The 24,934-nt window shown below is 39.4% G+C and overlaps 1 protein-coding gene across 1 annotated transcript in view; it reads left to right on the top strand.

Moving 5' to 3' along the window:
- Positions 1 to 24,934, top strand: part of ST3GAL3 (ST3 beta-galactoside alpha-2,3-sialyltransferase 3) — a 3,995,325-nt gene that overhangs the window by 3,631,206 nt on the left and 339,185 nt on the right. The gene's annotated exons all lie outside the window — the stretch shown is intronic.

The raw sequence follows: 24,934 nt of genomic DNA, 5'->3' as shown, positions 1-24,934 counted from the left end.
TTACTTATTTCTTTTAGAAATTCATTTCACCGAAAATCTCGCCCAAGCCAGGTCTAAGCTTATTTTATCAGGGTTGTTGTTTCTTCCTGTGCCTTTTTCAAGGGTCTTGACTCAAAAAACAATTTTGAAGCTGCCACTTCGTATTGCACTCACACTTTCACTAAACATAAAATTGAGGCCCTTTCCAGAGCCAGAAATACTTTTTGTTAAATCTATCATACAAGAAATGCTAGACTGTAGTTCTGGTCCTCAATCCTCCTCTCAAACATTCTAAAAAGCTTTGGGAATCTTCCATATGCAAGCAATACTGCATGCAGCAGTGATCAATGCATGACATACTACAGAGTACCTACCATAACATACCATAGCTTAGTAGGAGGTAAATGAGTAGGTCACAGTTGCAGTATTGGCACTCTCTGTCCTTTCTCTCCTTTTTGTTTACCTCTTTCTTTGCCAAGGTGGTCCTACTATACATGTCCCCTTCCTGTTGTTGTGGTGTCATAGTTTACTCTCTCTTTTTTGTGTCTTTTTTCCTAGCCTGGAGCAAGAAAGTCCTGGGGATTTTTGCACCCGTTCATCTCTTATGAACTGCTTAGCATTCTCATTCTTGGATAATAAATTGTACGTGAAGTGCGTGAGAAAGATAACCAAGCTTTGGCATCCTATGCCTTGCGCTCACTACTTTGTTATATGGATAGGTTATATCTGATGCATAGAGTATTCAGATAGAGTGTTCAGACAATGCAGTATACAATGTAGACCAGTTGTAATATTGCATACATCAGTATTAATCTTTCTTGTGTCTAATTTGGCCTAAAGTTGTGGACCAGACACCTCTGTGCTATTGCTGCATTATATTAAACCTGCCACTGCCTTGCATGATCTTCCTGTGCTGCTGGTTCCTCCGATGGCTCTTCAACTGGCACCTGCTGGCTATGGTCTGTCTTGTTCTCCAGTGGCAATCCCTTTGTATATCTCTCTGCAGATAATCTTGCTGGAGGTCTCTGGAGCATACTGCAGTGTTCCACCATGGGAATCTAGGCAGCAGAAACAGACCTTCAGCAACCTGAACACACAGTATACAGTGTTAAGGATCTCTGGCAGTGTGGTGTTGTATTGTATCTCAGTCATACTCTGTGAGTTCTTTAGTGGTGTCATGACCCATGGATCCAAAGTCTATCCAGCATTGCCAGTAAGTTATCAACATAGAAGGTCACCCCACACAAATGGCTGGTATAGATTTGATGTGTTCCATGCATGAGAATCATGAGAACTGCCTGGATAATGCAGACACACATTGTATATAATACTGTTTGTTGCACACCACCTGACAGTTGGATGGAAACCATTGCAGTTGACCTATAGATGCCCATATTATCCAGGCCAAGTGAGGTGTTGGTGGTGATATGTTGTCATTCAAGGACCTCTACAACCTAAAGGACCCTAGCTATTTTGACGAGTGCCTCTATAAGTGGTGTTTCTCCCCTGAGATGTTTATGGGAACCACATATTCTTCGCCACATGTGGAAGCATAACTTGAAGGAACTGGGGTAGTGTCTATGAGGTGGATGACTGTGATATATCCACTGTATACCCAGAGTGAGATTGTCAGGTACCTTTACCAAGTGTAGTCAGTACTGCGCATAGCTTAGTGAACATAGAGATGGGAATTCCATGCATCCCAGAAGATTCCATGTCTACAAGCTGCCATATGATGTCTGGATTGACACAGTAGCACCTGACTTTGTCTCTGTCATGGAAGTGATTGTATGTTTGGTGTGGTCAGATTCATGTCTGATGTGGTAGGTGATGATGTGCATCATCATGGACACTGGCTGTGACAATGACCTCCTAACATATACTGCTCAGCTAATACAGATGCTACGTCTAGCATCTTAGTGTGTTCTCTCTCTGTGTACACCAAGAAATTACAGTGTACAAACTCTCTGTCAGCCATAGCTTGTCATGCAATATTTTATACATTTCTGAATTACTCTACCATGTTGTTTGCCCTCATTTGCATATACTTATACTATGAATTGCATAAGTTTCCAAACTCAGAATTTTGCTAGGATGCACAATGGCACTATCTATGTCTCTGAACCAGTCCTACCTTGCATGTTACTGCTCACCATACAATTTTGCCTGTTGCTTTATATTATTTGTTTCTGATTCCCAGCCAAGATATTAATTTTAATTACCCAATATCTGAAAATAATTATTAACAAAAAGCATTCCTTACTGTATGCAATCGACACTAAATTGCCTCAGAAGAAAGGGCTTTGTGAATTATTGATCCGAGGAGGTTGGCTGTCAAATGTACTGGGAGCCATTTGAACCAGCAGATTTTATTGGACATGATTTGTAAGGCGGTGGCATTTTTCTTTGCGGCTGCAGTTATAATGCAGCACATGTATGTTAAATCATAGGCTGCTACTGCCATTATTCAATGTCAGCCATCTTTAATACTTACTGGATTTAAAAAAATGCATATGGATGCAAAACATCCTCTGTTATTAACTTCTGAAGTGAATTGCAGCTAAAAATAAAAAACTATCCAATTTTGGCCATTTCTCCTCGTAAATATTTTAGTATTCAAAAATGTGCACACTGATTGAACAGACCACATTCTCACAGAAAATACACTTAAACAGCTTTTCTGTGCAGCTAAGTGGAAAATTGTAACTGTTACACAAAAAACAAACAAACAAAAAAAACTTGCAGCAATACACTGCTTCTTGAAATCAGAATTATACGATGTGATATGTGTAGAGGAAGAAAAGGAACTCTCATGGCTCTCAATGTCCAGAGCACCCGTTCTGATCTTTGACATTATTTAGTGACTTCAGTCTCAGTGATTTGGTTAGCGTTGTCACCTCACAGTAAGAGGTTCTCCGGTTCGATTCTCAGCTGGGATGCCTTCTGTGCGGAGTCTACATGTCCTCCCTGTGGTCGCGTGGGTTTCCTCCGGGTGCTCCGGTTTCCTCCCACATCCCAAAGACATGCTGTAGGTGGATTGGACAATCTAAATTGGCCCTAGGTGTGAGTGTGTGTGTGTGTGCCTTCTGTGGAAGGTTGGGCGTCGGGCTGGCAACTTGACACTGTAAAACTCCACTGCCAATCATGAGCGGACAGATGATCCGCTGTGGCAACCCCTAACCGGGAAAAGCCGAAAGAAGAAGAAAAGTCTCAGTGATTTGTCAGAAAATTGCAACTCTTACAAAGGAAAGACCAACAATATGAGGAACAGCTGGGCATTGTGTGGAACTTAAAACAGTTCAGAGGTTCAGAACAATGAAAATTCCTATATGCCTTAAAAAATAAAGAGCAATCTACTATGCAGTCCTTTACAGACTTGGAGCATGTGCAGTACATATCTTGCATGCCCTAGACTAACAAAAGCTGGTGGAAAAGTACTAAAGTCCCTTTATATAATGACATTATTCAGAAAAATTAAAGCTTTCATCTTAAACGATGTCATTGTATAACAGCAATAATCCACTCCTGAGTGTCAGTAACACAGGATTTATGCATGGTTGGTTTTGCTTAATCAGGCTACACCAGCCATGGGTAGATCTTATGTTACCTACAACCAGTCATGGATTATTGCTAAAGTATGAAGATAAGGGGCAAGAGATAACTATGCTTCTAATAAAGCTGTTAGAGCAAGATGTAGCCTCGGAATGGAGTTATGGCCAGGAAAATGTTTTGAAATTCTCAGTAAATTAGTTATTCTTTTATATTTTAGTTACAGGTTGTCTGGGTTACACTTTCAGTTCCTTGCATTACCCTTTGGGCTATCCACTGCTCCAAGGGTGTTCACAATATGTCTAGCTCTAATGGTAGCCTGTTGCAAACTCAAAGGTATTTACATTTTCCTCATTTAGATAACTTTGCTTGTCTTTGCAGAATCTTTTTCAAAGTGTCAGCAATCTCTTACGTGTTTAAGAGATATCCTTCGCAGACTGGATTTCTGCAACATTATTCAGAAATCTTGTCTTGCTCCATCCCACAGGATTGTTTTCCTGAGGTATCTCATGGACACATCAGCTGAAAGATCTTTTGTTCCGCATGAAAAAAGTACATCTATAGCTAGATCTGTTCCTGAGTTTTTCCACTTAGTCCTTGACTTCAGCAAGGGCATTTCTCAGTGTTTTCGGAATCATGGCATCTATGACTCATATGATTCCTGTAACCATATTCCATAAAAACTATCCAAAAACACATAAACACTAAAGTGATGCCAGCAGTAATAAATGAACTCAACTCTCCCAATCATCTGTGGTCCCCAGGACTTCTACAAGTGATCACAGACAACACCACATAGTTGTATTACATAAACAACCAGGGGGTCTAGATCATACCCTCTGTGCAGCTCAGCTATGGTAGCCTGAGATATACCAATTCAGCACAGTCTCACTGTACAGGAGTATTACATTCCTTCAGAGCAAAATATTGTAGCAGACAAGCTGAGCAAGACCAAGACAGACTTTCACAAATGGAACTTGAATGATGGACTCTCCCAGGATTTGATACAGCTGCAAAGAACACCTCATATACTTTCTAGCACAACAAACAACTGACAAAATTTTGCTCAATGACTCTTTGCATGTAGGCATGGAAAACAGATGCGTTTTCATTTCCTTAAACAAAAATATTCCTGTATGTCTTTCTACCCTTTCCAATAATATCAGGGTCATTCTGAATATTCATAAGGACTGTCCAAAGATGATTGTGGTGACTTCTTTCTGCCTCAGGCAACTGTGGTCCTCCCTTCTTTTGGAAAAGGCCAAGGGTAATTACCACAAGTTTCCTCAAAGACTGGACCTACTCACATAAGACAGGTTGTTTGATATACCCCAGCTTGAAACAACTTTAGCTAACTGTCTGGATGATAGAATTTTAATACCTTTTAGGCACCTGTTTTCTAAGGGTGTGCTGCAAGTATCAAATGAAGCAAAGAAACCTATTACTAGGAAATCATATATTAGAAATGGAAAAGATTTTTTAGTTAGTGCCATATTGGATGCATGGGCTGCTCAGTGGTGCAGCGGTTAACATTGTTGCCTCACAGCAAGAGGTTCCCTGGTTCGGTTCTCGGCTGGGGTGCCTTCTGTGCAGAGTTTGCATGTTCTCCCTGCGTTCACGTGGGTTTCCTCCGGGTACTCCAGTTTCCTCCCACAATCCAAAGACATGCTTCTGGAGCATTTCTCCCCGGTCCTCCACTGAAAATAGGCTCTGTCCTAGTCGGACTTTTCTGGTCAACAAAATGATAAATAAAAATAAAAAATATATATTAAGACCCAAGACCTTTTAAGGCTAGCATCATTTCTCTGGTTCTACAATATTTGTGTGAGTTATCATCCCCTGGCCTTTCTTATTCCTCTGTCAAGGTTCATTTACCTGACATTTCAGCATGTCTGTCCATGGATCTACCTCTTTATAAGCACTCTTATGTCAAGATGTTTTTGAAGGGAATTCTGCATATCCATATACAAAGTGGCTTCTCCTTGGCATCTTAATTTTGTTTTGGAAAAAATTAACTCTTGTTCAGTCTTAACCAACTCTCCAGGATGAACGTGCATTTTTTAACATGGAAAACAGGGCCTTTTCATAAGTTAACCTTGTCTCATTTTCCAGAAAGATAGGGATCTGATGTTATCTATTTTGGGTTGTTAAATATGATGTCTGCACCATTTCTGAAGCTTCATGGATTTAGGGCTGTGACTCCTCCACTACCCATAATTTCCTCCACCCTACCTTAGTACGCCAGATCTCATTTGCCACCTGAAGCTTCAATCTGCTTCTATGAGGGCTCATTCTTTAAAAAATGTATCCTTACTGTGTGTTTAGTATCTTTCTGATCTCTTTTGTTTGCTACACAGTTTAGGCTTAGGTAGTAGGATAGCTGTCTTCAGCTTCTTGTGATAGTTACTTCTTTGTAGATACCTAAGTTCTTCTGTTTTTGGTGTGCCTGTGTATTTTGTTACTCAGGACCATTGTTGTGTTATTGACTGTTCCATCAGTTAGTGTGTTCAAGATGTCTGATCATTATGGGTTAAGAAATGTGCCAAATGCAGGCACAAAATCCCTCCTGAAGATCCACATTCCTTATTTGTCTACTGTCCCGATGCTGCACGTCTTGACACAGATAGTGAAACCTGTGCCTCTTTTGACACTAGGGTTCTTCAAACTTGAAGGAAAAAGTGATAGTAAAAGGTGTTCTTTATCCACAGATGGGGTTTTCCCTTCCTGCTGCATCATCTTCATCCACCAATGCCTCTTGTCCACCCAATAACCAGGACAAACCCAAGACCATGGACAAAGACAAGCTGAGAGAGTCTGGTGAGAAGGAGAGGCTAGAGAAGGAAAACAGAGAGAAGGAAAAAGAAAAGTTAGAGAAATCCAGGAAGAGCTCACCAGATCCTATTGCTTCGGCCAGTCTGGATCCTAAAGTCTGTAAGAGGTCAGATCTGTCAGTACTTCAGACCCAACCTTCCTCAGCTCCAGTTCTTACCTGAACCTATACACCCAATGTTACATCCTCCTTTTCTGCAGGGAAAAAAGATTTTCAAGACCACCCTCAGTGGATTCTTCTTTTTGGTCATTCAGAAGCCTTACCAAGCAAGACATTGATAGAATTATGAGGAAGTTCTTGAGAATGCAAATTTAGCTTGGGATTCTGTCAGTGCTGTCTCCCCTCAACATGCCAAATACTAGTCTAACAACCCCTCTTTTTCTCTCTGTCTGGTACTGGTCTGTTTAACAGACCTGGCTATTCTGGATCAGACCTGCCCTGGTGCACCTTTGTCAGAACCAAAAGTTCATGCTACTTCAACTCCAACTGTATCCTTGTCTCTTTTTACATCCGATAAATTTGGATCAAGAAGAGTCTCAGAGCCGTCTCTCCCTCTCAGGGCTTCAGCCCTTGGCAGCCTAGATCACAAATCAGCCTCTGGGCTGAGGGCTGTCAGTGCAGAGGAGTTCACTCCTTCTTCAGCCAAGAGGCAATCTCACTTGGGGCCAAAGGCAGCTTCAGCCTTCAAGGATTTTGAGAGGGTTATGGCTCTGCCAAGAGAAAAAGTGTTATTACTGAGCTCAACAACTTTCCTTCATCTTCTTCTTCCCTTCATTCTATCCAATAGGGACAGTCAGAACCACAGGTTTCTGAGACAGCTCATTGTGTGAGGTCCCAGTCTGATTCCGAGCTGTCTTACCACCCACCATTTCAGATTCATGGGAAACAGACATGCAAATGTTAGAACATAAATTCATCCCCAGACTTGTTTGCAGACATGGATTTGAATGAACGTGAAAGCTCCTCTAGATCCCTCGCCGAATATGTCACCTTTGGTGAGATCCTAGAATTGATGAAACCATGAAGGGGGATTATCCACAGATGACCCTAGACCATGTTTTTGCAGGCCTTTGGCTCTGGCTCAACTTCATCCTGGGTGGTTCTGCCTGTTGATTCCCTGATTTATCTTATGGCTCCACAGGCTAGGAATGACCCTGACATGATGAAACCAGTACCGAAGAAACCAGATAGGATCCTAGTAGCACCCAGGGCAGGAAGTATTAGAGCAGAGGTCCACCAGTAGATGTCATGGTGGTACAGGTGGCCACCAAGAAAGAATTATTGGAAGAAAGTTCCTGAGCCCAACCCCCATTAACAGGGAGTCTAGGGCACTGGACAGGTTTGGGAAGTGGGCATATGCTTCAGTGACCTTCATCCTTTGATCTCTGAACTATTTGGAGTATGTGACCAGAATTCCAGAGAGGCTTGACAGAAGAGCTGTCCAAGTCTCTCTCTGGCAACCTGTGGATGTTAAGAAGACTGTGGACTCCCAACTCATTATCCTGCAGCTCATATCAAATGTTACCATGTGACTGCTGTCTAACATAGCTGATGATTTGGCAAGGGCAGTGTGCACCAGCATTACTGTACACTAAAATGTCTGGATGTGCCTTTGTGACTTTGCAGAAGGCTTTAAGACATCCTTCGTCAATACCCCATTTGACAGTTCCACACTTTTTGAGCCAAAGATGAAAGATACTCTAACCAGGAGTCAGCAAGATGATAAACCCTGTCTACAGTGGAAATAATTTTTCAACCTCTCAAAGGGCCTTTTCTAGGAATCAGTGGTGTGGCAAGGAGAAGTGGTTCCACAAATCACAGGGTTATTATCACAACAGGCATGGTGACAGACTCTCTTGTGGCAATGGAGAAGGTAACTCAATGGATGTCACCCAAGAGGCAGATCCAGGCAGCAAAATCAGAGCTTTCATTGTCCCTTTACTGAAAAGCCCTACTAGTGGTCCTGAAAGCTTGCCCAGCTGCTGCACTCCCTTCTGGAGGCAGTTGAATAATGCTTAACCATGCACCTACAAGACTGTCAAACCATAACAAATTTCTGTGTGCTAAGCATAATTTCCATAGGTGCTCAATTCCCTTTTCATTTCTCTCACTTAACAAAAAAAAAAAAAAACAGAAAAGAAAGTTCTTAAAATTCCACCCAGTCACTGGTTACCTGCAACAGCAGAAATTTCCAAACTGCTAGAAAAAAGAGCCATCCAAATGGTCCCCAAAAAACAGTTAGACTCTGGAGTCTACACATGGTTCTTTTTGTTACCCAAGAAGACAAGTAACCTCAGATCCATTGTTGAGCTGAGTCATTAAAATGAGTTTGTAAAACAGACAAACTTCTTGATGAACATGATCCATTCCATATTGCCTTTTCTGAGGAAGGATGACTGGATGTGTTCAGTAGATCTCCAGGATTCTTACTATCATATAAAGATAGAGAAGAATTCCAGGAGATTTCTCTGTTTCCAGCTAGGAGCCAATCATTACCAGTTCAGAGTGCTGCCCTTTGGTCTCCCCACTGTCCCTGTGGTGTTTACCAAGATAATGGCAGTGGTAGCAGCACTTCTACATCTTCAAGGGATATATTTTCCCCATATATCAATGATTGGCTCATTACTGCTACCTCCAATCATTTTCTGTTACACCATCCGTACCTTCTGCTCTGTCTAAGGCAAAACCTAAGAATCACGATAAGTTTTCTCAAGACCCCCATAAGCCCTTCACAGCAAATAGAAAATATTGGATGCCACCTAGACTTAGCATTACCAACTGATAAGTTTTCTCAAGACCCACATAAGCCCTTCACAGCAAATAGAAAATATTGGATGCCACCTAGACTTAGCATTACCAACTGTGAAATTATCCACTCCAGAGTACACTCCATACGTCTGGTTGCCGCACAAGGTATTTCATCATCCCTCACCCTTAGCAAGGTTAATGTTATGACTTTTAGGTCTAAATGCCTCCACATTCTTATTGGTCCCTCTAAACAGGTTCTACATGAAGATACTTCAATGGACTCTTTCTGTGCAATGGTCTCAAAATGTTTATGCCTTACATACCAAAATTTGCCTTATTCAAATATGCAGAGAACATATCAGCTGGTGGATAACATCTCTGTTAGTGACGGAAGGTTGTCCCTTTCACAAGCATACACCATTGGCTGTCATAACCAGAGATATGTCCATTCTAGGGTGGGGTGATATTTCAAAGGGGGAATGGTCTAAGGTTCTTGGTCACACCTAGAGACCAATCTTCACATCAGTGTCTTGGAGAATGAGACCAGTCATTCTAGCATTGCAGACATTTCAGGAAGTTCTCTCCAAGGGTGTGATTTCCATATAGACAGACAACATGGCAGTGGTCTGGTACATCAGCAAACTGGGAGGAACCTGCTCATACCCTCGTTGCTGGGAAGTCATGAGAGTATGCCAGTGGGTGATGTCTTTACACCAATTTGTGATGGCAACTAACATCCCAGAGAAGTCCAGTGTGTTAGCACACAAATTCAGCAGAACTATCCTAATGCCTCACAACTGGTCCCTCAATCCAGCAGTGACAACTTTGATTTTCCAACACTTGGGCCAACCCCGATGCGACCTTTTTGTGTCCTCCCTGACCAACACATGCAGCAGTTATTTTGCCCTGATCCCTCCACAGGGGCAGTCACTGAGGGACACTCTGGTCCACAGTTAGCCCCTGGATCTCCTGTGTTCATTTCCTCCATTGTCCTTAAAGAACAAACTCTTCCAAAAAGCAAGAAGTTGAAGGCTAGATTGATCTTCATTGCTTCTTACTGGACATGAAAAACATGGGGCCAGAGTGATCTTCATTGCTTCTTTCTGGCCCCAACAAACATGGTTCCCTTTCCTTTGGCCTCTACTAGTACGTTCCCCATGGATCTTGGATCAGTATCCAAATCTCTTGACTCACCTGGCTGGATTGCCTCCTGCAAACCAGAAATTCATGAAGCTAACAACTTGGTTTCTCCAGTTCTGACTTTGGCAAGAGATGCTAGGCTTTCAGCATGAGTTGTTCAAATTATTTCAGCCCCCCCCCCAAAAAAACAATCCACAAAGAAGGTTTATCACAGCAAATGGAAAAGATTTTCCATCTGGGCTATGTTGAAAGGAATATATCAATTTTCTGCTCCCATTCCTTTCATACTGGGGTTTCTATTTGGGCTTTTCCATAGTGGTTTCAGTTTTCTGCTATCAAAGTGCAAATGGCTGCAATGTCAAATTTGCATTTAGGTCAGAGTGGCACCTCCATTGCATCTCTAAAAGTCTGCAAAATGTTTTGAGGGAATGTTCCTTCTATGACTGCTAATCAGAGACCCAGTCCCTCCATGGGATGTTACTATTTACTCCAAGCATTAACTCAACCTCCATTTGAACCAGCACCTTCCTCTCCAAGGAAGACAATCTTATTTGTGGCTGTTAAATTGACCAGTTGAATTTCAGAATTACAGGCCCTTTCTTGCAAACTCTGTTACTTGGTAACTAAAAGCACGAAAATGGAGCAGGATACAGGAATAAAATTTAACGCTTTCTTCAAATATTAGGATTGACTTCTTCAGAATACTCGACAGTCAGCAAGACCATCCTTTTATACATACAACAATTAAACCATTGATTGAATGCAATTGAATAACTGAATAATTAAGCTTACAAATGTTTAAAGACATAGACTCCCTTGTTTTCCGAATTGTTTCTTTACCAGTAAATTAAAATAATATAAGCCATTACTTAGTACCACTGTAAAAAATGTATATATGTGGTAAATGTGTCCCCTAACACTAAATTACAAAAAATGCCAGCCTGTAGGTATAATACAAAACTATCAATGGTTTTTAGAGAAAATATGAACATCATATGTATAAATCTGTGCAACAAGCAATATATACAATAAAATATGTCCAATAAAAACCCAAAATGTCTTGGAACAAACTATGATTAATATCAGTGCTATAAAAACTTACATAGAAATGAAACCCTTTTTCCATTTTTGGTGTTGCCTTTAGAGAGACCAAAAATGCCTTCAGGACACGCATTTATCAGCATACATATGATATAACTAAAGGCAACACCAAAAATGCCCTGGTAAAACACATTAATACTTTTCCAAACCACAATTTCAAGTTTATCATTCTGGAAAGGGTAGTAATGGATGAAAGGGGACCCAGTGACTGGTTCCTTGAATTTAGAAAACTTATGTGGCAGCTCAGAGTTAATGCCACTACTAGCCCAGATTTGAACGACATGGTGTCCCTCACCAGTTATTTAAAACTTAAAGCAGACTTTTTATTTTAATGAGGTGTACACTATGACCTTGTTTTTCATTTCTATGTAAGTTTTTATAGCACTGATATTAATCATAGTTTGTTCCAAGACATTTTGGGTTTTTATTGGACATATTTTATTGTATATATTGCTTGTTGCACAGATTTATACGTATGATGTTCATATGTTCTCTAAAAACAATTGATAGTTTTATATTATATCTACAAGCTGGCATTTTTTGTAATTTAGTGTTAGGGGACACATTTACCACATATATACATTTTTTACAGTGGTACTAAGTAATGACTTATATTATATTAATTTACTGGTAAAGAAACAATTCGGAAAACAAGGGAGTCTATGTCTTTAAACATTTGTAAGCTTAATTATTCATTTATTCAATTGCATTCAATCAAAGGCTTAATTGTATGTATAAAAGGATGGTCTTGCTGACTGTCGGGTACTCTGAAGAAGTCAATCCTAATATTTGACGAAAGTGCTTAATACATTTTATTCCTGTATCCTGCTCCATTTTCGTGCTTTTAGTTACTTGGTGTTTTTCTACAAATTTCCAGTATGGATTCCAAAACTCTGTTACTTGGTTTTCCACAAAGACAGGGTTTCTTTAAGGACTAATGCAACTTTTCTTCCTAATGTAGAATCCAAAGCAAATTTAAATCAATCCATCAACTTACCAGTGTTTTTTCCAGATTCCCCAACAAAGGTGAATATGCTCTGCGTATGCTGGATGTTCATTACCAACTTAGATTTTAGCTTCTTAGGATGAAACAGCTCAGGAGTTCTGATCAATTATTCATTGGCTTTTCTAGACTTTAGTTGGACAAAGCATTTTCTAAAGTTATCCTTTCAAGTTGGTTGTCAGATTGTATTTCCTTTGTATACACTAAAAAGGGCCTGTCCCTGCAATCAAAGCCCAAACCTCATTCCACAAGAGCAATAGCCACTTCAACAGCTTTTATGAAAAGACTTCCCATTGATAATATGTGCGCTGATGCAACTTGGTCAACAGTTCACACCTTTGTATCTCATTATAAATTGAATGTAGAATCTAGCTCACATTCTTTCTTTGTTTCCATTCTCAAGAACATCTTTCCTTGATAGCACCCAGGTAAAAAACAGCTTGAGAATCTGCCTTATGGTTTGAACCTGACAAAAATAGACAACATTGGATATGAAAGTTATGTACTTACCATAACCTCCCTCCCTCTTGCTCCTTTCCAAATTATCATCTATTGGCTTCTGGTAACCAAGTGAATCTCACTTGGACTCTGTCTTTTAACAGTCCTATCAGACTATGATCCTCTCCTACATGTTTCCTGACAAGTCAGTAATTAACTTTAAAAGGGTTATTATAGCTCTAAATTTCTAGTTGATGGGGGCAAACTTGATCTGTGATACTTGGGTAGAGTAGAGGGAATTATGGGTAGGGGAGGAGTCAGAGCCCTGGATCAGGGAAGCTTCAGAGATGGTGCCGAGGTCAGATCTGATCAGATCCAACAACCCATGCATTGAACCAGATGAAAATCAGACAGCAGAGATCTATCATTATGGTAAGTGTATAACTTTCATATTATTTTAGAACAAATCCTTCATTTATGCCTGAAGTAGTTTCTGAGTTTACTTCAAGCCAGGCTGTCCATCACCCTGTCTCCTTTGCAGAACCTAAAAATTAAGGAGAAAGGATTCTTTATACATGGTATGCCCACAGACAACTCCGATACTAAAACTTTCAGAAATTCAGACCAGTTATTCATTTCTTATGAAGGTTAGAAGAAGGAAAACTGGTGTCAAAGTAAACAATATCTAATGGTTGTCCCATGCTATTTCTTTTTGTTACTCCCAACATAACAAGTCAATCCTGATAGGTTCAAGGCACATTCTGAAAAAGGGTGGATTCCAGAAGTATTGCAGAGACAGTAATGTTGTCCCCTGTAAATACTTTCATAAACAACTGGTTATCCTTTGGTAAATCAGATATCCTTGCAAATTATAATATTGGTAGCACACTCCTAAAAGTAGACCCAGTGGTGAGAGACTTAGGAACATAGATAGATAGTAACCTAAATTTTGACCATCAGGTAGCTACAGGAAATCATTGTGTGTGGCTCAACGTGTAAGTAAAGGCATGGCATCAAGATCAAAAGAAGTTATAGTGCCCTCATCAGGCCCATAATAGAGTACAACTCTCCCTTCTGCGTGTACCTAACCAGGCACTTACACTAATAGGAGCAGCCCCAGAGGTCTCACTAAAAAAATACAAAGTGTAAGACACATGTCTTATGCATATCAACTAAAGATCCTCTTCCTTTACTCCATCTCATATTGTTTATTGAGAAGGGACTTACGCCTGACCTACAAGGCATTCTCTGTTCCAGCCCTGATAAAAATAATACATATTGGCAAGAAAAACTATGCAAGAGTTACACGGTCCATGGATCTAAACCTTATTTATGACTCTTAACAGAACTTGCTGGAGAGATAGTTTCATATTTCAAAGGCTAACTTGTCTATGGAATAAACTTCCCATCTTTGTAAAATAATGCCTGTCCTTCACTTTCTTCAAAAATAATTTGGATAAATGGATGGGGAACTGTAAATTCACTTCTGGTGTACTGCCCATGTCCCTTATGGACAGAGGCAGTCTGTAAAATGACACAGGGCTTCAACACACAAGACCCACTACCCTGATTTCTGGAGAATTAAGATATAATATTGTCATATTCTGTATTATTGGCTAGGTTTGTAAAGACCCTTGTGCCATTAGCCAAATAATCATTTATGAACCTATGAAATTAGATAACTTCTTCAGGTCTAGAGCAGGCTTGGCTAAGACCATTGTCTAGGGGCTCCAGGATCCTCATCTTTCCTCCTCCCAAACTTTTTAAGCTTTGGTATTCTACACATATAGTTGAGGTTATTGCTGCTATGACCAATATGATGAACATAGTACAGCTGTATAAGTACATTTACCATAATAATAATAGACGTGTGAATGGATCACTGCTGCAGTAGCTGCTCCTTCTCTCCATCCCCATTATTTTTGTAACATTTTTGTTGCTGGGGGGGGGGGGGACTTTGATGTTTAATGACCTAGCATTGTCCTTTAAAGGGCTGTAGTCTCCCTCCTTCAGTTGGCATAAAACTGTAAAGGGCTTGGTGCCCAGAGCATTGATTTTCTCATGCTTAGCTTGAGCTGTCAACCATCTGGATGCATAGAAGGTGCCGTTAGGCATTAGATGCTGGCTGTTTTATCCTAGGCAGGATATAATCCATGTAGCTAAAGCTACTACTGCATCAATTTATTTGAACTCCTACTGTTATGGTAAGTTTACTTACACAGTTGTACTTTCCTAGTCATAAAATTGTCTCTCAGCTTCAGATACAGAAATTTACAACCCCTTCAGTTTAATATGCATGCGAAGCAAAGTGATAGAAAAGATGAGTATGGATCTGTTACGGATAGGGATGAGAGACCTCCTGCTCCAAGATCAGTATGGGTTCATGAAGGAAAGCTCACAAAACATATTTGGAGTTAACAAAAGCATCGACATTATCCCACATTTAGATATACTGGATAAGCTGAGCTGTTGTACAACTAACTCTATCAAGTCTGTTACATAACAAAACACAGACAATTATAGTCAGAAGAATACTCTCAGACAAGGAATTTGTTTTACGTTTGGTGTCATATTTTCAGAGGTAGAAGTGTATGACCTGTGTGTGGCAAAATATGCAGACCGCCACAAGGTGGTAAACAGTGCAGATGTAAGGAGTGTATTATCCTTTCTTTTGAGATGAATACTGTGAATTCTGATTACAAAAATGATGAGTGTATTCTTATAATGAGCATTGATATAAGGGACCAAGGCATACTAACAGAACAGTCTTAGCTTTAATCAGAATGTCTCCATTTATTAGGAAGTTGTTTGGGATAGCTCATGCAATGTTAAAGGGAACATCTTGGAATCCAGTTGTGCCACTCTATGTGACAATGAATAAGGCAATTTTATAGCACAGCTCAGCTTTTTTGCTTACCTAATGAAACAGATTGAAAAACTACAGAAAGAGCAAATATTTCTCAAAAACAGAAAACTGAGATTACAGCATGTAAGCTGTGCAAACATGTTAACGAAGCTCTGTATAGGCTCCTGAGAGGTTGAATTGTATCTGTTACGTAAGGCACTGTCATACCTAATTCTTTTTGCAACACTGAGTCTAGGATACCCAGCTGACAGAGCTCTTAACTCCATGCTGGGTAACTTCCAATGAAAAATAAATATAAGTAACAGGGCATAAATGGATTGATTTGTGACACTGTGTCTGCCTGGATTTTGTAACAAATCACATCTCCCAGTTAAACTATGCATGTTTCTGACTACTTAAAAAAAAAAATCATTAAATAATTTTGAGGGCAATGAAACTGCAGAAACAATGTTATGCCAAGTGAGCTTCTAGAGGATCCATAGTCTGCAAATTTGACATTCAAATATGTGGACTCATTTAATTAATTTATCTATTTATTGGCATTTGTTTACCAGGAAAATCCAAATGAGCAAGTGCCAAAGCTCCATTATACAGACATCATGGGAACAGTTCATTATTCAGAATACTTGAAATCTGTTACATTGTTTACAGTTTCCATTAGAAATAGCAGTTATGTGGGTTGTATATGAATAAAAATGTTAAGATAAAAGAGTTAGACCAGCCCAAAGAAAGGAAGGAGGCACAAGGAAAATAAACAAGATGAGATGATAGAGGAGGGTATAATTGCGATAATAATACATTATGCTATGTGCGGCAGAGAATTATAGCACAAATTCATATAGCTATATTAATAGCAGTTTAAGCAGGGGGTGGTGCAGGTGCAGAGCCATTTATTTATCAGATGTTGCTTCAGTTGGCATTTAAAACCTTTCAGGTTGCAGATTGTTCTTAAGTGGAATGGGATGGTATTCCAGTTATTAGTAAAGCAATGCGAATACAGGGAGCATCCTGCACTGTTGTTAGGTTTAGTCAGGGAGAGTAATGATTTTATTTACCTCTTAGTAGTATATAGTTGAAATACAGAGAGAATAGAGGTGATTTTTTCAGGGTTGTGCAGTAGTTTGAAGGCTGTAATTAACCGAGAGCACAATGGTGAATTATTTAGTTTGAGTCAGTTTAGTAGTTTTAGAGAAAAGCAGTGATGTGATTTGTATTGTTGGTTGATTGTGAATGTGACTACTTTATTGTAGCATTGCTCTAGTTTGGTTGATAGAGAGGAGTTGAGATTGGTTAAGATAGGAGAGGCATATAATAGGGAGGAGTAGAAAATAAGTGGCTATGTTTTATCTGGTAAAGTCAGTAAGGTAATGGTTTACTCTAAAGAGGCAGCTTAGCTTTTTGTGCGTCTTCTATATCAATTTCAAGTGGTCTTCTATAATCACACCTCATAGTTTGGTGTGGGATACCAGTTCTGTATTGGTCTTGTTGGATGACACTATATTAAAGGCAGTTTTCTGGGAGTAGGGAAAGAGTTGGGAGTGAACAGAGGTAGTTTATTTATTTATTCATTTATTGTTTTGGATTCAGCAGGAGTTAAGAGTTGTTGAGCCAGGTTTCTATAGAGGAGAAGGTTTTCTGTGTGAGTTTGGAGCATGGTTTGTGTCCTAGCAGCACCTATTAATAGGGAATCATCTGCGTGTTGTACTATTGTGGCCTATTTTGCTGCTCTGTTTAGGTCATTGATAAATAAGTTAAACAGTAGTCATCCTAGGATGGTGCCTTGTAGGACACTGCTGGATATAGGAAGGAAAAAGGAGAAATCATCTTGCCATTTCACTGGTTGGAAGCTATTAATGTGTCAACTAAGAAACCAGTTAAGTGAAGAGGGTGATTACCTTGTCAAAGAAGTCCATCAGACTGAGGAGGCAAAACCTTCCCTTGACAAAGCCAGAATGAGATGGATCCAGTATCTGTAGGTTGCCAGTGTCCTTGTTCATCATTTCCACGATAACTCATTCCATGGCTTTGCATATTAGACTTGTCAGACTGATGGGTCTGTACTACCCAGAGTCAGTTGATGGTCCACCCTTGTGGAGAGGGGATGATCCCTCCATTCATGCGGTACATAACCTATTTTAAGGCAGTAATTCAACAGTGCGTCTAGTTGTCCTGCTAAGTCATTGTTGAGTCAATTTAAGAGGCAACTGGGAATATTGTTGGGGCCCACTGAAGCTGTGTTTTTGCCTTAGTGAGCGCTGCCAGGAACTGCTCCCAACTGATAGTTGAGAGGGATATGCTAGAAGGGATTTCACATTGAGGTAGTGGGAGTAAAGTTGAAGCTAGATTTTTCAGCTGGACTTATGTCACCCTAGTCAGTGTAGGCTGTGCATTTACCACCAGTTCTGTACACTGCTGTGTGCTGCCTTTATGGTTCCTGACATAGCTGAAGAAAGCATCGTGAGTGTCTTTAGCCTGAGAGGCTGTCTTGACCTCATAATTGGTCTTGTTGAATCTTATTAGACCTCTTAGTTTCTTGTTTAGTTGGGTCAGAGAGCCCTTGTATCTGCAAAGATTGCTTTTTCTGGTTTTGGCCGTGACTTTTTTCTTTTGTTATGTACCCTGTTAAGTTTAGGATTACACCAGGGCAGTTTGTTTTTGATGTTAGATTTTGGCTTCTTATAGGTACATCACATCAGCCTCAGGCCCAGATGCAGTACCTAACTTCAAGGTTAAAAGTATTAACATCTTTGCACAAAGGTTTATCCATGAATAAAAACTATTTACATGCATACCCCGAACCGACACCAACCTGGCTAACAACAGGAAAAACAATGGTCCTACTTAAGAGTGAACCTGCAAGCTACCCTAAAAATTATAGATCAATAACTTGCCTTCTGACGACATATAAACTATACATTGGAATTGATGCTGACAGAGTTTATAGTCATTTAGAAGAAAATTCAATTATGGCAATAGAACAAATGGGCAATAAAAGAAAGTCATATGGAACAAAGCATCACTTATTGTTAAATAAAATCATAGTGGAGAACTGTATAAAGAGAAAGAATCTAAGTATGGCATGGATTGACTACAAGAAAGCTTTTGATAGTATCCCACATTCATGGATAAAACAGTGCTTAAAAATATATAAGATACACCCTACACTGGTCAACTACACTACAGTGACCATGAAACAGTGGCAAATTCAAATGGGGGCTATTCCAGTGTGACTATTTGTCACTGCTGCTATTCTGTTTTGGCCTTAATCCATAAAACTGTCTACTTAACAGCTTAGGCCATGGCTATGATTTGACTCATAGAAAACAACAAAGTATAAAGACTTCTCATCTTCTCTTTGTCGATGATTTAAAACTGTATAGCTCATCAGATGAGGAACTGAAAGCACAACTGCAAGTTGTCAAAACTTTTTCAGATGGTATAAGAATGTCATTTGGTCTTGATAAATCTGGAAAAGCAACCTTTAAAGCAAGAAAACTGCAGCACCAGGAAAACATCAGTTTGGGACAATAATGTGAAATAAAAGAACTTGAGCGAGAGGGAGTGTATAAATACTTGGGAATTGATGAAGGATCAACAATAAAACATGAACAAATCTGAATAAAATTTAGTAAAGAATACTTTAGAAGACTTAAATTAATCCTGAAAGCAGCATTGAAATCTAGGAATAAAATTCAAGCTATAAATCAATTTGCTCTTCCTGTCCTTAGTTACAGTTTTGTTTTGGAGTGATTGACTGGCCCCAAAACGTGTTTCATAGATTAGACAGGAAAACAAGAAGGATGCTTCATTCTCAACAAATGATTTATAAAAATCAGTGCATACCAAGATTATATATTCCCCGTTCTGAAGGAGGGATAGGCTTCTCGAAATTGACTACATATATAGGTCTGCAATCATGGGACTACACACATATCTGCTGACCTCACAAGACCCAAACATAGTGAAAGTTTTGAAACACGAGGAGAATAAATCTAAGATGACTTCTCTGTTTAATCTGGCACAAACATATCGGCATCAAGCAGGAATGGAAATCAAACCAGAAGTAGATAAGAGTCAGGCAGTAACTGAATGTGCCAAAAAACAAAAAAAAAGAATATAAGGTGAAGGACCAGATGAGAAGGCAAGAAATGTGGAAAATGCATAAATATAGTTGCAAGTATAGAAAACTCCTGGAACACCCTCATGTTGATCAGGATCAAACACAGGAATGGCTAAGGAGAGGCAAATTCAAACCAACAGATGAAAGGTTAATATTGGTGGCACAAGATAATGAGCTATGTACTCGTTGGTTTACAAAGTCCATTGAACATGTGGGAGAAAGAGACAAATGTAGTTTTTGTAAAACAGAATTGGAAACAGTTACACACCTCATTGCTGGTTGTGATATACTAATGGCAGAAGGACTGTATACTGAAAGGCATAATAATGCGGCAAGATTGTTGCACTGGGGACTGTGCAAACATTATGGTATTGAAGTGGCTGAAAAACACTGGAAACATGAGCCATAAAGCATCATAGAAAATTATAAAGTTTACATCACATGGGATCACTCATTACCAACAGTTCAAAAGATAGATGCAAGAAAACTGGATATAGTGGTCCATGCAAAGAAGACAAAAGGTAGCATTGATCATTGAAATTGCCACACCCAGTGACTACAGTGTCTTGCGTACAGAGATTATCAAAGTCATAAAATATCAGGATTTGCAGGGAGAAACGAGAGCAATGTGGAAGAAAAGTACATAGACAGTTCCAATAGTAGTAGGAGCAATAGGTCTTATAAAGAAAGAATCTACAATCATACTTAGATATGTTACCAATACATGTAACCCCGTATGAATTGCAGAAGTCATTACTGGGCACATTGCAGATGCTGCGAAGAGCACTTCTGGCTGACATGAAAGATTGAAACAATACTAATTTCGTGAACTTTAATCGTACTTTGACTTAGGAATGGGGTCCATTCCCGTCATGGTATTAGAAACCCAAAAGACTTGGAGAAATTGAAAAGAGTGACAGCCATTAGTCTGTGTAGGGTTTCTGTGAACAATTCTGCATAGGCAAATATGTTCTCAGGCTTTGGAGGAGCCTTGAATTTTGACAAACTGTCACTTAACATGATGTGGTTAGCTTTAGAATTGTTCCTAACTATTACTGGTTTAGGTTGTTTTTTCGGGTTGATTTTTATTTTGAGGAAGACATCTTTGTGATCTGACCTCGCCAATAAGAACATGACACAGGTTGGGGGAATGCATTGCTCTTCTATGTTGGTGCCTACCAAGTCTAGTATGTTTCAGCACCTGGTTGGAGTGTGCACAGTATGGTCTGCGGTGTTTGTGTTGACAAAGTTCAGGAAATCTTGTAGCTGTAAGTTAGAAGCAGTGTATGTTTCCCAGCATATAGAGGGGTAGTTAAAGTCTCCCATGAGTAGGGTTTTGGTTGGATGTTGAGCTCCTCCAATATGTCCAGATGCAAGTTGGGAGCTTTGTTGGTCATAGAGGGGAACTGTAGCTGGTTAGGACATAGTGCAGAACCTTTTCTATGGAGACATGGATGTGGGTGAACTCTAGGGCATCATCCTGTTTAACTAACTTTTAGTTGTATTTGTTGCTAACGTAATTTGAAACACCTCCACTTTTAGCCCCTGTCTGTGCTGCTGTTGGTCTAAATGTGTGGAAGGCACTATAATTTTGCACTGCTGGAGTACTTTTTGCAGCTTTAAACTTGCATTCTCCAACGTGAGGAGAGACAATAGGTTGTAGAGTGGCTTGTTTAGGTTCCTAGCATTGAGCAGTAACACCTTGAGGTTGCTTGGATATTTATTTATTTATTTATTTTAATGTTGGTGGTTCTGACAGTTTGTCATTGCCTGAAAAAGGCTCTAAGGTGGTGAATAAAGTTTTAGCCAATATCCAAAAGCCGGGTGTGGGGGTGGGGCAGGTGCAGACCATCCTTGACAAAGCAAAGCGGTCTGTTAATTATGTCCTGTCATGCTGATAGATATTAGATTCCCCTGGAATGACACCAGAAACTAAGGCAATTGTTAAACTCAGTCATTTTCTTTTCATACTGTGGCATCATCCTAGGTGAAGGTAGAATGTTCTCAATGCAAGGCATGTAAGTCTGCCTCACATATTCAGAGAGATCCATAATATCTCTTTTCATATTGTCCAGTGAGGTATGTCTCAGGTCATTTAAACCCACATGGACTTTGACAGAATCATATTGGTACATGTTGAACAGAGACTTGAATGAGTGTGTGATATTATGGATCCTAACTCCAGATAAGCAAATCGCTGATATCTTCTCGGTGTCCTGCCTGTTGAGAGGGCCATCTGTGTGTCATGCAATTGAATCCACTATGCCAAGAGTATTAGGTAAAGTAGTTGCTTTCCTTATGGGCTTTGTTCTTTGAGGACTATTGGATGTAGGCTTATATGTGGTGTTAGGTGTTGTTTTTTTATAAGTGCTTTAGTGATTGCCTAGGCTAGATATTGCCATTAGATTGTTAGGAGGTCGTTGAAGTTTGGAAAAGTTTATTTTAAGTGCCTTAGCATAAGAAGGTCTATGTGTGTGGTAAGTGGTATGTGTGTAGGATGTAGAGTGTGTTTTCTTGACAACCTTGTTAATAAGCACAATTTTGGCCTCCAGGGAAGTCATGTATGTCCATCTCTCACATACTGTGCAAGCTTCTTAAAGATTAAAAATACTGTTAGATAAGTGAAACAATTGCTGCTTTATCTCAGAATGCTCATACCTACGAACCTGGCCACAGAGACTTCAGGAAAATGCATTCATAAGGAGTTTTGCAAATTCCCCCAATGTCTGCAAGGGATCTCTGTGTAATTCAGTTTCCTCCCATAAATGTGACAATTAACAAGTTACACTAAATTGTACTGTATGAGGGTGTACATATATGTGTGTGTGTGTGTGTGTGTGTGCGCGCGCGCATGTGTGTGTGTGTGTGTGTGTGTGTGTGTGTGTGTGTGTGTGTGTGTGTAGTATTTCCTTTTATTAAATGGGTCAAAAGTGTTTTGAAAAGAACCAGTTCACAGTTCCTGTATCTAGTAAATAGACAAATATCCATCCATAATTAGTACCCATTTTACATACGTCATGGCTAAAAGAATGAGAGGTTGTCATTGTAAGTAAAGACTACATTGCAGAAACCTGTTATGGATGGGATGTCAGTGTATTGCAAAACATGTAGAAATCCAGTCATCCACAATCACAAGAGTAATTTGAACATTAGCTACTTCACCTAACTGTGTGTTTTGACATGATTAAGGTATGCAAGCCCCTCACAGAAGGCAGCCCAGTAGAAAACCAAACCAAAAAACAAAGAACAATGAGGTAGCAATGCTCATTGCTTCACCACGTTTTATTTGTTTCAGAATGTTACTCTTTATAGGATTTGTGATTTTGTTGCAAAACTGTCAGGTTACAGTGTTTAAGTAATTAATAGCAGACATAACAGTTACAGGCTTCTTATTTTTCACAAAATGCATATTACTATAAATTCTCTTATTCTGTCAATTTTTTAAGTGAGTAGTATCAGTATTTTAACAAAGTGCCCGTTTTTTTTTTTGGTTTTTGTCCCTGCTTATGCTGAACTATATCTCTGATTCTAAGAATAAGAGATTGAGGGCTATAGTCAGATATGTGGTGAAAGGTTCATGTCATGTCTTTGAATAGCTGGAAGACACTATGTACAGGACATTATAGATTTTAAGTCCATTGTACTCTTTTCAGCATTGGTGGATTTGTCTTAATACATTTTTCTTCAGACAGTTTAACTATGTGAAATAGTATTGGTACTTTCAATATTGCTTGTTTACTTATTTATTTATTTGATTCCCATTTGTGTGCCCTCCAGCTGACCATCAGGTACTTTGAATCTCAAACTTTACTGCCTTTTAGCTTTCACCCACTGGAAGATTGGGAACAGAAATCTTGAAAACTTGAGCCGCTGGCCACATTATGTATGCTGTTTTGCATACTAGGGCATTTTTTGAATGTACTGAGTAGAGCTACTGACATCACATGTGTCACTGCACATACCATTAGTTAGCTTTAACTCCCCCACCCCTTCTGAAATATTAACTGCAATCTTCCTCATGGTTATGGCACTGACCTCATCTTTGGTAATATGTTAGACTGTGGGCAAAAAATGCTTCCTCCCTCTCAGAGTGAGTAAGCTGGCAAAAAGCTATTCCTTATCACCACCCCAGATGGCTCCTTCCGTGCACAGTCCACTAGTCAAATGTGAGGAATGTGTGCCATAGTCAGGGCTCCATCCCCCTGCATGACACATCCAGAGTTAGAATTGCTATTTTTAGTACTTATTAGAAAAAATGCAGGCTGTACTGACCAGAATTACAATATGCTGTGATGCTGCATATCACAGTAATTCAGACACAGATGAACAAAGCTTTGTCTTGTCCAGTATTAGTTCTTGAGTAAATTTTTTTTAGTGCTGCTGCTGTTCCTTGCAAAAGGCCATTCGGTTTACAGTTGGCTTTCTTTGCTACTTTAATGAAAAGTATAATATGGAATGGCATGGCTATTGTGTTTACAGCCCTCATTTTGAGACTATGTTATCTTTTATTTAGAAGAGACAGACAGATACATAAAAAAGTAGTTTCCAAACTTGCTAAAATATTTTGTTATGTTGCTAATAGTTTTACTGTGATGCTTTACTGAACCTTGAAAATAGTTTAAAAGTACAATTTTATTTTATTTTTTATGGGGAAATGCAGCCCTACTCAGCTGATTAGTCATTGCTAACCTAAGTCTTTAAATCAGCTCAAGCCACTATCATTTGCAGCCTAATCTGCCTTGTCTTTTTCAGTTTGATTTGTTTTTACACAAAATGCTGCTGTGATACAAGACTCCATAGCTAAAGGTAAGGTAAGCTCCATGCCAAATCCATTTTGGAGGCTTGTATAATGATATCTATTCCATATGTAGCTGTAATCCTTGTCTTCTTTGACACGTGTATCTCTTCTGTTCACCTCATAAGGACAAGCAACCATCTGCTGTTTGTTATTAATTATTAACACTGGGGACAATTCTTCATTTGTGACCTGAATCTGCGAGGGAAGCAAATGCAGGATCCTCTTACATTTTATTAATATTAATGTGCAGAGTGAAATGATCTGTTTTGCAAAGCTAAAATTAAGGTGTAGAGACATCAGTCAAAGCATCTCACAGCTGTGCTGACGATGTCAAATCAACACTGATGAATAGATAGCTGCAA

The sequence above is a fragment of the Protopterus annectens genome, chromosome 10.part0, assembly GCF_019279795.1.
Source record: "Protopterus annectens isolate FY-2018-M chromosome 10.part0, PAN1.0, whole genome shotgun sequence".
In the NCBI taxonomy this organism is placed as follows: Eukaryota; Metazoa; Chordata; order Ceratodontiformes; family Protopteridae; genus Protopterus; species Protopterus annectens.
Note: the sequence above shows the minus strand (reverse complement) of the source record. Positions and strands in the feature narration are given on the sequence as shown.